General features: G+C 40.6%; 1 protein-coding gene across 4 annotated transcripts in view; it reads right to left on the bottom strand.

Moving 5' to 3' along the window:
- The window catches only part of sema6a (sema domain, transmembrane domain (TM), and cytoplasmic domain, (semaphorin) 6A), a 147,821-nt gene extending 147,191 nt beyond the window's left edge, over positions 1-630 (bottom strand). For all 4 annotated transcript variants that reach the window (XM_061671981.1, XM_061671983.1, XM_061671984.1 and 1 more), the window contains exon 1: positions 229-630. The gene's annotated coding sequence lies outside the window, so the exon portion shown is untranslated. The remainder of the gene's footprint in view (positions 1-228) is intronic.
- Positions 631-13,066: the final 12,436 nt, after the last annotated feature.

Raw genomic sequence — 13,066 nt, 5'->3', positions numbered from 1 at the left:
CTTTAAAATGTGCTTTCCAAACTTTCGAATCACTTTAAAAATAGGTGAAAAGAGTTGTTAAAGTGGAAAGTGAGCCTCGCTTGTCGCTGCACTTGACGCCGGGCTACACAGAAACCAAGCCTCCTCCCTTAGGCAGCGAAAAGAGCCATTTAAACAACACACCAAAAAAAAACAAAAAAAAAGGCAATAAACACGCGTTGAAGTTCAACAAATATAATGAAATCTTACCTTCAGCTCATGAATGGCCAAATATCGTAGCGGGTGCTCGACTCTTGTCTATTAGTAATCCATAAAATGTGATTCTTAACGCAACGACTCACAACAATACGAGCGCTACTTTTCTCTTGCGCGTCTTCTTTTTGTGTGCGCGCGTGTGTGCGTGTGTGTGTGCGGGGCGCTCAAATCAGAATATCCATCTCAAAATCCACACGAGAGAACGAGAAAGAAAAGGGGGCTGGGGGGGTGGGGGGGTGGGAACACGCTGATGTGATAAGGAGGCTCTAGAAGTGTCCCACGGGGATAGTGAAGCGGGAGTCTCGGTTGTGGCGACGGTCACGGAGGTGCGCGCAGGCTCGTCCACGACAACCGCCCGACGGTCATCCTATTTGGGGATGAAGCTTCTTAGCAGAGTGGAGCTGGAGCGCAGGCGAGCCCAGCTGTCAGCCACCCGCCACGCACGCACACACACACACACACACGCACATGCACAGAGGCACACGCACACGCACTGGGAGGAGCTACGTCCTGCAGAACGAGGGGCTATTGTGTCAATGGGTGCCAGTTACGGACAAGTGTATTTCTATTTTTACGCACGGGGGGAGAAAGCCGGCGCTGCTAATAATAGTTTGGACTCTGGGAAGAAGAGCGAGATGTATTTGAAAACGGGACTTACGCTGGCTGAAATGAGCAAACCATTGAAAGGGCTGCACTGCACTAAAGTGCAGGTGTTAAACTCAAGGCCCCTGGGGCCAGATCTGGCCCCTTGTAATTTTTTGTGTGTGTGTGTCTCCTTCATGTTTCTTGCTGAATGGATTTGTTATTTTCGTTTTGGCAGAAAATCTGGACCAATATTGAAAAATTACTTCACTTTTTCCATATTTAACAAGCATTTTATTCTTCTTAACATAAGAACAATAGCTCTATATTTAAATACAGTGGTGCCTTGAGACACGAGTTTGCCATTAATCCATTTCAGTGTGTACCCCCCCCCCCCCCCCCCAAAATAAGATTTTTTTGTAACATATTATTAGAAAAATAGCACTCGATAATGTTAGACTTTATAAAAAAAATAACACAATTCAACAGGATGTAAATAATTACATAGCATCATGATAATTCAATGGGCATTGTGCTGCTCATTCTGGTGTGTGTGCCTTACAGTAGCTCCTAGGTCGCAGTATAATATATGCAGACATACTACAAGTAGATTTGATTATTAAACAGAAGACCATCTCAAATAAGCTGCAGTAATAACCACAAAGCCGTGAAATGCACTTCCCATATCTCGCTTTTTGACACCATTTGATGTCATTCGATTGTAAAAACAAGTTGACCATTCTCAACGTAACGGAAAACACTGATTTTGATTTCAAGTGACAATGAGTCTTTCAATCCTTGCTGTTGTGATACAAAAAGCTACAAAAAGCAAACCTTCCTTTGACACCGACGTCTCGGTGGATGTCCATGAGTCCACTGTAGTGGTGTGACACACCGTGGAAGGAGTATTGCTCAATGGCAATGCAAGTTGGGGTCATAATGCAATCAAATCTGAGACCCTTTGGTCACACGCAGCAATGAAGCCACCAGTCAGCTCAATCCTTCCATATGCTGTTACGTTTATCCTGTTAAGCAGTGAGCTGGAGTCTAGCGAACGACAAATACACTGCCTCCGTAGGGTCAAAAAATACTCACTGGAAACCCACGCTACCACTGTTCACACCTATGGGCAATTTAGAGTCTTCAGTGAACCGACCACATGTTTTTGGAGTGTGGGAGGACGACCCAGAGAGAGGCCGTACAAGCACAAAGAGAACATGACAAAAAAGAAAAGTCAAGCCGAGATACCAAACCAGAATCTTCCTGCTGTGAGTCCCAAAGCGCACAAGCTCACGTTTTGCTTCGGAGCACAAACTGACCTCCCTGCAGCAAAGCGCTCCAAAGCACCTTTGTTCTTTATTTAAGCCCATGCAAACTCGAATATGATTCAAAGCATCTGCTGGGTTTTTGTTTTTGTTTTTTTTGTATGTTTTTCATGTCTCACATCTGTCATTTCTTCCATGTTGTAGCTCAAACTACAGCACCCACCCGCCCCACTCCTCGCCCCTGTCATCCGGTGGGTCACACTCCACATGCATTTATGCAGGGGTGGGCAAGATGTGGCTTGCGGGCCTCGTACGGTCCACTCCACTCTTTAATCCGGCCCACCGAGCATTTCCTGTACAAGAGTCCTGTTGTCACTGTCTGGCGGAATTCTCACATCTCCAAAAAAAAAACGCCATCTTGCTTGTGTTACCAATAAGTCATGATGAATTGATTAGACAGTGCAATAGGCAAAAAGTATCTGCATGCAACTTTACCTTCATGGCTGACGGGCTTCCTCCTGTAATGAAGCATTATAGTTATACTTTTAAAAAAAAAAAACAGGCCTACTTAAATTATAGTATCTAACCTAACTATTAAAACTAATTTTTGTCTGAAAAACAAAGAGACTTTCAATCTTGAGGTGACATGATGCCACAAGGCTCCTGCACAGTCAAGAAGAAGTGGAGTAATATGACACTTCTCAGACAGATGACATGTCCATGAGGGTTACTAGATTTGCTCTCAAGCTATTTGACAACACTTTGATTTGGTTTCTAATTAATAAAAATAACTACTATGTGGCAACACCGTTCGTATCGATTTGTGGAAAAAAATATTAAATGGACCATATTTGGACGTATAAGGTTTCTGCCCAACAGTGATAATTTGTTGCATTCATTTAGCTATCTTTTCTTAAAATGTGTTCATAAAATGTATGTATTTATTTGGTATTTATCTTTTTATGAATTTATCTTATTAAATAACTGTTTAATTGATTTATTGTAAATAATTACATAAACATTTTAGTGAACTACACTGAAACAAGTCCTTTGAATTTACTTAATTTCAACATGTACATCCATTGCACATGATTAGAAGGTGTTAAAATGACATAATAAAAAATTACAATAAAAATTATGTCATTTTACACATTTTAATCATGTGCAACCTATGTGCATGTTCAAATTAGGTAACTTCAAATGACTTTTTTTCAGTATATACCATTGTGAAACAAACCATTTTACATTTTTGTACAGTACATTCAATATTTAAAAAATATTTAATGGGTTAATTAATAATAATTACATTAATATTACATTATATAAAATATGTATGAATTAATAAACTATTTAAAAATGTTGTACTAACATATTTACTTTTTTTTTTTTTTTTTACCTGATCGACAAAGGACCTTGCCCATCTGTTCATTTCAAAAATCCGATGCAGCCCTTGAGCACAAAAGTTTGCCCTCCCTGCTTTACAGCTACCGAGGTCGCATTTCTCTAATCATTTGTGCCAATCTTATCAACGGGGGCCATAAAGTAAAAACACTTAATAACAACTGCCGTGCTCAAAAGGTTACACGGTACATTTAGACTGCAATCTGATGCCAACTTTTAAGCCTGCAACCAAACCAAAACCAGCACCAATTTGTCAGATAAGTAACAGCAGCAAGCTACAAAACAGATGCTTCTTATTTGCACATACTGTATGTGAATACTTCTATATTACATTTTTTAAAAGAATCATCTTGAAATAACAAGCCACCTGTACAAAAGAAGTTACTTGTGCATACATCACGTGTTGTAATTGCGCGTCTGCCTGGCCCCATTGCCATCTTGTTAGTGTAGCAACTCAGTACAGAAGTTCCTCCACATGGCCCCATGCCAAACAGTCGACAGTACACTAATGGCCTTGTGCCTGCAAGTCCTCTCTTCATCACTTCATTAGGTTTAAATTCATTTACCACCATGCAACTGAAGCCCGAAAGCAGACTCTGGTTGAAATGTTATGTTAAAGCACCTAATTGACTTGAATGTATTGCTGTCCCATGATAATCATGCAGTAATGTACTGTTAGTAAGCCTGTTTATTTGTTATGTTTAGTTTATGTTTAGTTCTGGCTCCAGCAGCTGTTTGCATACATACTGTACATAGAGAGTTACGCTCCAATTCATTTTATTACCTCTGCCAAGAACAAAAGCATTAGCGTTGTTAGCAGAATTAACACAAAAACGACACCACTAATTTCCAGGAAACTTTGTGGAGAGGTGGTCCATGTGCACAGTAAGAACCCGTTACATTTTGGTGAGGTTCAAAAAAAAATTTCCACTGTTGCGTTACAGTCCACTTGCATGGACAAGATCCAGCAGATGCAGCTACAGCAGATGCAGCTACACTGCGTGGAATTGGAGCTGGAGTGGCTGTAATTGAATGCAAATTAAAAGTATATTCTCTTTTTGCAGTTCCATAAAGGGAGCTTCCCATTCCCCAGAGTCCAGTTCACCGATTTCTAATGGCTGAGGTCGTTAGAAATTAACTACCAGTAATTAACTAAATTACTGACAAAAACCGAACTGTTCAATCCTGCCCCAGAATAAAAAATGGTACAGTCCTGCCATCTTACATTCAATCGCTTGTGGACAGTATATCATAGGACCTTTAATTATAGAGTAAGCCGTCTTTACATTTACGGTGTCTGACAAGATTGCGTGTTGCACCAGCAGTTACAGTATCTGTAACTGATACTGTAACTGAAACAAAATAGGCCACAAAAGTCTAAACAAAATTTGGAGTTCAGATATCATGATGTGTGATGTCAGTAAATCTCTCAGGACTTCAGTTCAGGGAACATCTAAAGCAAATCCCTAAGTGTGTTTTAGTATTTCTATGGCATTTTTAAATGACCTTTTTTGTGTGTGTTGTGACCACAGAAGTCCACCAGTGATGGCAAAAAAAGGGAAAATGTGATGACAACCATTGGACCAAAAATTGAACTTAAGGCATGTTGCCTCAAGCTTCTCTGTCTGCTCAGTACAATATGAGCAATAAAGTTGATTAAATATCCATCCATCCATTTTTTAAAGAACTTGTCCTGACTAGCCTCAAGGGTGAGCATAGCCCAGACTTTGGACAAGAAGCAGGGTACATCCTGGACCGGTTGCAAGTCAATCAGAAGCCACATACAGAATAGAAACCATTCACACCTATTCAATTCAATTCAAACAACCTAGCATACATGTTTTTGGAATATAAAAGGATGTCAGAATAACCCGAGAAAACCCAGACAAGCATGTGCATAACATGCAAACTCCACACAATTAGGCTGGAACGGGGATTTGAACCCCGAACCAAGGAACTGTGAGGCAGACATACTAACCACTAGTTTACCGTCTTGTCCTAAATATTTCTAAATTTCCTAAATTAATTTCACCAAATAAATAACGTATCTGCAAATGCCTTCCTGTTCTCTCTTCATATTGTGTTTGTCAGCCCTCTTCAGAGGGTGAATAGTTCTCCTTCATCCATCCATTTTCAACACCGCTTATCCTGGTTAGGGTCACGGGGTGCTGGAGCCTATCCCAGCTGACTTCGGGCGAAAGGCGGACTACACCCTGAACTGGTCGCCAGTCAGTCGCAGGGCACAAATAGACACGGACAACCATTCGCACTCACATTCACACCGTCACTGAGTGGGAACTGAACCCACGCTGCCTGAACCAAAGTCAGGCGAGTGTACCACTACACCATCAGTGACTAGTTCTACTTCATTTTATTTGCAATTTGTTTATTATGCTCACTTTCGCATCAACATTTTTAAAGAAGTGGCAGGCGGGGTAAGAATTAAACTGAGTGAAGATACACACCACTCATTTTAAGCTGGGAAGAAATATGCTGGAATTTTATCTGCCTCGTTCACAAAAGCGGTGCGGAGATGAGGCAGTTGAAATAGAGCAACCATCACAGGCTGGAATGGGCACAGACAGCAGGCACACACCAGGGATTCTTCATGAACTCAGCTTGGTTCCGCATTGAAACTGTTAAACTTCCTGACAACTCGTTCCTTCCTGTGTTCTCCACCAACTTGATGTAAAATATTACTTCTCCAGCGTCACCTTCAGCTTTCTTTAAAAGCTTTGCGCTTGCCTGGAAAATAGCGACCATATTTGTTTTTGTGTAGCATTAAAATCTCTCGAGTTTCCTAACCTTTATTGAGACAGGGCTCATATTTTACTTTAGAAAACTCACACCGCCAAAGAAAAATGTCACAAAAAGTGGATACTCAGGTTAATTACATACCTGCTGCTGCTTTGCCTTGTCATTATATGCCGCTGGTTCAGATAGATGAATACTGTCAATAGTAAATGGTCATTTGTATATACAGTATGTGCCTTGCAATTGCCTGGCGACCAGTCCAGGGTGTACCCCGCCTCTCACTCAAAGTCAGCTGGGGCTCCAGTTCACCCGTGACCCTAATAGGGAGAGGCAATACAAAAAAACGGATTAATTGGAATCTTAAGGCAGCACGTAGCACTAGCGGTTAGCATGTCTGCTTCACAGTCGAGTGGTTCTGGCTTCGAATCTTGGAGTTTGCATGTTTTCCCTGTGTTTGCATGGGTTTTCTGAATATTAATGCTCTTTGTCAAAACATTCATATCTCAAATCATCTTTCCCCTGTGAAATTCATGGAAAAGCAATTAATTCATTCCAGCTCCCCACCCCAAAAAGAAAACATTTTTTTGTTTGTTTTTTTTGAAGAAAAATTGCACTCAACAGTATTGTAATGTATAAAAACACAGAGTAATAACATTTGTTTTCCACAAACACAGAAAATGCAGCACCAAAGATGACAGTACCAGTAATTGAATTGCTCGTTCTTGTTCTTCTGTGGGGTCTATCAGTTGGAAAACAAGCTGAATGATGCATTACTGCCACCAACTGATGTTGTCCTTCCACTGCAAGGAAACCGCTGTGAAATTATTGGTGGCCTGATGTTGTGAATTTGCTGCCGCCGCCTAGCGGTGAGAGTGCGAAGTGCACAAAATGTTCTCTAAAAATAAAAATAAGTAAAAATCGGCCACACAACGGCTCTCATCTCAAAAAATCTCAAAGCACGTCCTGGGATTGTCTGGTGATTGTGAAAGGCTCAGGTTTACCCATGGCCTAATGAGGAAGATCGCTATAGGAAATGGATGATTCAAATCTTCAATGCGGCAAATTCAGTATCATGTGATTATTACCACAGATACAGCAAGTTCAGATCTTTTTTATTCTATATATAATAACATATGCTATGGGACATCTGAATCTAAAAGCCATTGCACTCCTGCAGGGCATGAATCAGTCTGGTGCCTTTCCTCTTTCTACATCAATGAACAATGGAGCCAGTTTATTTTAGCCGTAAGGTGTAAGGTAGAAAAAGGTAAACATCGACAATTTGTGGCCACCGCATACCTGCTGCCTTCTAAATCTTTCCATATGTGGCTTCTGTCACACAGGAAAGTATCACAGCACACAATTCTTTCTTTGTCCACGGCTAAATCTGAATCAGTATCTGATTTTACATTTGGACTTGCACGTTTACGCTTTGGGAGAGGAAGTATAACAGGAACACCAAAAGGTAAAGGTCTGGATTATACTCCTTCATTCGGGTCAAATGACCAATGGAATGTGATCCAAACTTGTTTTTTTGATTAAAAATTGATGACCAGCACTCTTCTTTTTTGTATTTTCTGGCCGCCTGAATGCTCTGCAGCACCATGCTGCCTCTCATAGGTCAGTCTTGGTACTATGACAGACATTTAGCCCATCTAAATTAATTTAATCTAACAAAACATTTTAGCAAACAGATACTTTAGAGACTTGGGATATGTAGCAAGAAGAACCACTCATCAAACTTCTTCTGCATTCGGCAAAACAGGTCAAAGCACTTCTTCCCGGCTCGGGTGAATGGCGAAGGGGGCTGTGACAAAAGCAATTCCACACAACAAAATAGGATTCTCAACGATTAATTAATTGATCATCATACCCATGTGTAGTCCACCAACGTGTTTCTCTTATATGTGTTCTATTGCGGTTGTAATTTGCATTGTTGTAGAATTGCATTGCATAATATTGAGAGCTTTTTTGTAGCTAATTAAGGCAGCCAAATTAATGAGATCAGCTTTCGCTTTGATGCAGTGCAGTTCTACATCAATGCCGACTACCGTATACTAATATATATACTTTATACTTTTAAATCAAAACCTCAATGTCAAGACAGCTTTATTGTCTTTGTAAAAGCAAATGTTTAAGACAGAGAACTCCCATTTAACGCAGGGTACGTATATACAGACCTACCCGTAATAGGTGAAAATACGTGATATAGTGTGACTATGTAATTCTTTTTAAAATTTAGTTTTAACCCTCCCACATACCTTTAACACATTTTAATTTGTAATTTTAAAACACTTAAACTGCTTAAAATAGCTTTTCAACACATTGTAAATGTAAAAAAAACAAATTTATTGCATAAAATGTAGAGAAAATATTATATGTATTGTATGTACTGTATGTCTATGGTCATGCCATTAAGAAGCGGGGCCGAGTTGTGTGTTGTGTCACGTCTGCGAGTCTGCATGTGAGTGCCTGAGTGAGCGCTGTGGCCAACAGCAGCTTCTGTGTGAGTGTACCCATTGTATTTCTGTGTTTTATTGTCCTCCTGGCAGTCAATGAACGGCTGAAAAGTGCACATGGCTCTGCTTTCCCTCATGCGAGGGGATTACATAAAGTAAGTATACTTACCCATAAAAAACAATTGGTTTAAAAAAAGCACAATATAGCTGGGGCACGAAGGAAGGCGAGCATTATGTAGCTCTTGTTTTGAGATTGTGTAGAGGTACCTAATATTGAGACAGTAAAGGTGTAAATCAAGTGGATGAAACCAACCACATCCTTTCTATAACCCAAAACGTATCGATTTCAAATAAATTACTGTCAGGTAATACGTTTTGAAGAAGTGGGCGTGCATGCTACGTGTTTTCTGTACATCTTGATATGTCACCTCCTCCATGTGGAGGAGGTGTCAAAACAGTCACAATCTACGGCAATATACATCTGATCCCACCTGCATGACAGACTGCCACATTTGTCAGGAAGTCATCGATATATTTAACACAGAAATAGCTGAGATACTGTGGCCCTGGAGCATTTACTACCTGACAGTAATCTCAGGGAGATGTCACTCTCACATGCACCGGTGTGTGCGTAATACATGTACATACGTGCATAAACACACACGCACACACACACAAGTGCACACACACACACACACACACGGCAGACACATCCCTGCACAATGCACCCACAATTCTTTTGCAGCTCTTGGAACGAAGCGTACAGGAGTGATTGAGTGGGTTGCCCCAGTTATGAATTTAATGATGCCAAGTTCCCTCGCCCACACACAGACATGAGCGTTCAGAACCAACGTAGGCAAGCTCAGATTGGTTTGTGCGGTGATAATTAATAAGCAATGGTAAATATTATTGTACGCACAAGTCACCCAGTGTCACACGAGGTCATTTTTAGTGCCATTCAATTGGCAAGTGACATTTTCATGCCACTTAGTAGAATGACTAAATATTTATTTGATTGTTCCTTTCTGCCACGAGCATCAATGTGACTCAATTGGTCATAGTATTTGGATGCGTGCGAGTGAGCTGTAGCCTATCACAGCTGACTTGCATGTTTATGGAATATGGGAGGAAGCTGAAGCACGTAGCGCTATTGTAAATGCCACACATGAAGGCCAGATCCAAGACTCAAACCTGTGACCTCTCAGCTATGAGGCAGGCATGCTAACCACTAATAATGTGCTGCCCTATGGCTCACTATCCATCCATCCATCCATCCATCCATCCATCCATCCATCTTCTATACCGCTTTATACTCATTAGGGTCGCATTTGTGCCGGAGCCTATCCCAGCTGACTTCAGGCGAGAGGTGGGGTAAACCCTGGACTTGTCACCAGCCAATCGCAGGGCAAATGTAGACTAACATTCACACTCACATTCACACTTAAGGACAAATTAGGGTTTTCAATTAACCTAACATGTATGTTTTTAGAATCTGGAAGGAAGCTGGAGTAAAACCATGAGCAACCTGAGAAAGGCAACGCGAGTACGAGGAGAACATACAAACTCCACATAGGAATTCGGATTCAAACCACCAACCTGCAAAATAGGAGCATTTAATATATTTAAAATCATCAGCATAAAGTTTAACTAATAGGAAACTCCTTGGCATTCTTCAAAATAAAAATGTCAGCTCTATTAATTATTATCAATTAGAACAGTTGTTGCAGTACAAGACTTTTTAGACTATCTCTACAGTGTCATGAAAAGCGATCGTTCCCCTTCTAAATTCTTATATTTTTGCATAGTTTTCCCCACATTGTTTAAGATCATCAAACAAATTTAAATATAAGACAAAGATAACCCAAGTAAACATAAAATGCTATTTCTAAATGGTGATTTTATTCATGAAGGAAAAAAAATATTCAGCTAACTGGCTCAGTGTGAAAAAGTAATGAAGAGTGTGTGTGTGAGTATGTGTTGTCTATAATGGCAAAGTGATGTAATGCATGGCCAGATAGGGTAGAGTATGCAGGCACACACACACACACACACACACACACACACACACACGCACGCACGCACACACACATACATAAGGTTGGCAGGCAGCCTAAGTTTTCTCTGGTTTGCATGAAAGCCATAAATAAGTCAGCATTTCTGCATGATAGGTCTGTAACTAGCAGTGACAGTTAGAGAGCATCGACTTTTAGAATCTCAGATGGGACTCAGTCTGTATGTGTGTGTGACGTGTGTGGATGTGCAGGTGACTGGATGGGTTGAGTGCATGCGCATGTGATCTCATGTCCTGCCCCCATCCCTCGTCTACCTCATCATGAGGGCTGAAGGAGACTGAAGGAAGGGGGAGCGAGAGACTTTTGACGTCAATTGCAAATGCAGCGGTAAAGGTTTTTAGGCAAACACGGTGCATTATTATTGGTTTTATCTTAACAATTCTGCAGCAGAGTAGTTTAAAAAAATGAACTGGTCGAGCAAATCTCTCATCAGCAAGGCCTTGAATTGAAAGACAATACTGAAAATGTTTCATGCATACAGTACTGGGAGTAGACAGTAGACAGGTGTTGTTGATTTTTGAAGGATTCAAATAAATTCTGGGGTCAAATCTCAGGCCCCCCTGTTCTCAATTGTGTTTACGTGGGTTTTCTGCGGGTACTCTGGTTTCCTAAACTGCCCATAGGTAAGAATGTGAGTATAAATAGTTGTCTTTACGTGCCCTGTGACTGGCTGGCAACCAGTCCAAGGTGTACTTGGTCTTGCCCAAAGTCAGTTGGGATAGACTCAGGCTCACCCATGACTCTAATGAGAGCAAGCGTCCATAGCTGGACTGGTGGATTAAAATAAAAAAATCTAAAATCGGAAACATATACACAAAATTCTATCAATCTATATCTATCTATATGTGCTCTGTTTTCACAGATCTACGCCAAATTTTACTAGCGACCAGTCCAGGGTGTATACCTTGATGACATAGCGCAATCCATTGCAATGAGGGTTAGTTTTTTTGTTTTGTTTTGGCAACAAAAGAAGCTCTCTGCAAGTCTGCATAACATTAAAAAAAAAATCCTAAAATGTTGCTGCACCGCGAATTGGCCAATCAGCACATTGGTATTTTGTTTCGCGAAAGGTCAATTTAAAAAATTCCAAGACATTCTGGCTGTTGTTTAAGTACAAACCCAGAGAGAACAAGAGGGACGGTACCTGTTTTTGATGGTGACGTTCATTTTAGCATGCTGGTCCACAAAAAAACACAGCTGGAGCAGCATAAGGGGCAAAATGGACAGATGATAATGCAGCATGATTAGGGGAAAGGCAGATTCTTAAAAAAAAAAATAGAAGAGCAAAACATTAAGAAGAGGACCAAGAACAAAATGACCCAAGTGGACATTGTTTAAAATTACGAGAGAAGCGTAATGAGGAAGAGATTAAATCACGGCGGGGCCACATAGGCAGGAAACACACACAAAGGGTACATTTCAGAATAAATAGTACACAGCTGAAAATAACTCCCTAATTCTAGTTAGAGAACATGTTAAAAGACTCTTGACCACCCACACAGGTTGGGCAAGTTTTGGAAGTCGCCTCTTATCAAGCGCTTATCTATTTTTTTAGCAACGGGCTGTGCTTATGCAGCAGAATACATTGTGGTATAGTTGGAATGTAGACCAAGTGCCGACTGAATGAAACCAAATTAGAAATTAAATACTGGCAGTGATGCTACATGACAAAAATAATGTTGGGGCACCGACCACTTGTATACAAGTTTATAACTGAAATGTATTAGTCTGGAATGGATCAGATTTTGTCTGGGTTACATCACTTTTTTTTTTTTTTTTGGACCACTTGTTGCTAGTTAGACTTCACAGGGCTCAATCATAATTTCCCCATAGGCCAATGAATGAAATGTTAGATATTGTCATTCAGTCAAATGGATGTATTTGTAAATTTGGTGAGCAGTCAGTTGTATCCCCAAAAACAAATTCATTATTATTTGAGCCCAAGAAATGGGCAGTGTGAAGGACCTCATGGAATCATTGTTTATCATTATTTTTCAAAATGAATGTGTATTGCAGGGCTCAACATGTCCCAAAACTTGCCAATTTTGGCAAGCACATGTAGGCTGGTGAAAATGTAGGGCTCATGAACATGACTCCACCAAAACTCACTGCCCTGTAAAGTTTTTTAAAAAATAGCCCCTGACACCACTGAATTGGGTTTATCATGACAGGACACAAGAAAAGACTCAAGGACCCATGTCCGAAATTGAACAGGAAGTCGGCCAATGTGGTTTGAAACGGTCATTCTGGGCGAACTCCAAGACTTTGACCAACTACTAAGGAACTTTCCCAAAAAAGT

The sequence above is a fragment of the Phycodurus eques genome, chromosome 3, assembly GCF_024500275.1.
Source record: "Phycodurus eques isolate BA_2022a chromosome 3, UOR_Pequ_1.1, whole genome shotgun sequence".
Classification (NCBI taxonomy): Eukaryota; Metazoa; Chordata; class Actinopteri; order Syngnathiformes; family Syngnathidae; genus Phycodurus; species Phycodurus eques.
The sequence above is the reverse complement of the archived record's forward strand: the minus strand, read 5'-3'. Positions and strand labels throughout refer to the sequence as shown.